Here is a 2381-nt window from a genome sequence, read left to right as displayed (position 1 = left end):
TTGTACAATTTCTGTATCTTGTGTTTTTTATAATATAGACAACCAATTTCAATAAAGTCAGGAAATATAGACAACCAATTTCAATAAAGTCAGAAAATATAGAGGACCATTCAATAAAGTCAGAAAATATAGAGGACCATTCAATAAAGTCAGGAAATATAGTCAACCAATTTCAATAAAGTCAGAAAATATAGAGGACCATTCAATAAAGTCAGAAAATATAGAGGACCATTTAATAAAGTCAGGAAATATAGACAACCAATTTCAATAAAGTCAGAAAATATAGAGGACCATTCAATAAAGTCAGAAAATATAGAGGACCATTCAATAAAGTCAGAAAATATAGAGGACCATTCAATAAAGTCAGGAAATATAGACAACCAATTTCAATAAAGTCAGAAAATATAGAGGACCATTCAATAAAGTCAGGTTATATAGAGGACCATTCAATAAATTCAGGTTATATAGAGGACCATTCAATAAAGTCATGTTATATAGAGGACCATTCAATAAAGTCAGGTTATATAGACAACCATTCACTAAAGTCAGGTTATATAGAGGACCATTCAATAAAGTCAGGAAATATAGACAACCAATTTCAATAAAGTCAGGTTATATAGAGGACCATTCAATAAAGTCAGGAAATATAGACAACCAATTTCAATAAAGTCAGAAAATATAGAGGACCATTCAATAAAGTCAGGAAATATAGTCAACCAATTTCAATAAAGTCAGAAAATATAGAGGACCATTCAATAAAGTCAGAAAATATAGAGGACCATTCAATAAAGTCAGGAAATATAGACAACCAATTTCAATAAAGTCAGAAAATATAGAGGACCATTCAATAAAGTCAGAAAATATAGAGGACCATTCAATAAAGTCAGAAAATATAGAGGACCATTCAATAAAGTCAGGAAATATAGACAACCAATTTCAATAAAGTCAGAAAATATAGAGGACCATTCAATAAAGTCAGGTTATATAGAGGACCATTCAATAAATTCAGGTTATATAGAGGACCATTCAATAAAGTCAGGTTATATAGACAACCATTCACTAAAGTCAGGTTATATAGAGGACCATTCAATAAAGTCAGGAAATATAGACAACCAATTTCAATAAATTCAGGTTATATAGAGGACCATTCAATAAAGTCAGGTTATATAGACAACCATTCACTAAAGTCAGGTTATATAGAGGACCATTCAATAAAGTCAGGAAATATAGAGGATCACTCTGTTAGTCATTGTTACCTATTAATCATATTTTATATTTGCTATTTTAATTAAACTCTTGACTGCTGACCAACCAGTAAACTCGTAAGTCTAATAAAAAATTGAGAACATGTGATAATTATATAGGCACGATGGCCGAGTGGTTAAGGCGTTGGACTTAAGATCCAATGGAATTATTTCCGCGTGGGTTCGAACCCCACTCGTGCTAAATTTTTTTTAAAAATATTTTAAGGTGAAATTTTTATAAATGTGAGAATTGGGAGTGTCCACTGATAATGCATATAAATAAACAATAATTTAAAAAAAAAAAAGCAAAAAATTTGTAATATATCTAGAACAACAATAATAAATTTGTCCGAATATAAATATTTTTAGCAATTATTTTTGTTAAGCGTTATTTCATGTTTATACCTTTCTCAACACGCTATGATCCTATCACTTAGTTGATATAAATTGGTGGGGGGGGGGGAGAAAGGGATATTTGTGAGATTTTTGTGTGATATAATCAGTATTTGCAGTAAAATTTAGTTTATTGTTTACTGTCTATTGTATTAAAAAGTTTGCACTATTTCAATAGTCTCTCCAGCTACAGAAACAATATCATTTTCCTTCTTTTCCTTATCAAAATCGATTATCATTTCTTTGTTGTTTATTTAACATTTAATAATAAAAAATTATCTTTACAGTATTTTTCAATGTGTTCTATTTCCCCTAAATACTCATTCACGTCTGAGCTCTCTGAAAGCAGGGCAAGAAGAGCCGCGTCATTAGCGAAATTTGTGAAGGAGCAAAAAGGACTATCAGATTGAAAATCATTGGTGTACAAAATGAGCCACAATGGCGATGTCACAGCCAATGTAAGCGGACAGTACAATATAGCCTTCAGGTATTTTTCCAACAAAAGCAGCCGCTTGCGCATTATGTTCATTGTGCTAGACAGTATTTCAACATGGTTTACAATGATTCTGTCAGCTGTGCTCATGAACTGGCATTGGAATGTCTTTTTAGTAAATGTACAGATACACACAAACTACTAAGATAAGATACTGGATTTCTTTGTCACACAGAATATTTGTCAAACGGATGGGGGGGGGGGGGAGAGGGGCCCATTAACATATTCTTGAACCCGGGCCCACGGGTATG

General features: G+C 31.8%; 1 non-coding gene across 1 annotated transcript; it reads left to right on the top strand.

The window, feature by feature from the left end:
• The first annotated feature begins 1363 nt into the window (after window positions 1-1363).
• Window positions 1364-1446, top strand: Trnal-uaa (transfer RNA leucine (anticodon UAA)). The gene has a single exon. It is a non-coding gene; the product is annotated as a tRNA-Leu (tRNA).
• The last annotated feature ends 935 nt before the right edge of the window (window positions 1447-2381 follow it).

The sequence above is a fragment of the Biomphalaria glabrata genome, chromosome 6 (assembly GCF_947242115.1).
Source record: "Biomphalaria glabrata chromosome 6, xgBioGlab47.1, whole genome shotgun sequence".
NCBI classification, from domain to species: domain Eukaryota; kingdom Metazoa; phylum Mollusca; class Gastropoda; family Planorbidae; genus Biomphalaria; species Biomphalaria glabrata.
The sequence above is the reverse complement of the archived record's forward strand: the minus strand, read 5'-3'. Positions and strand labels throughout refer to the sequence as shown.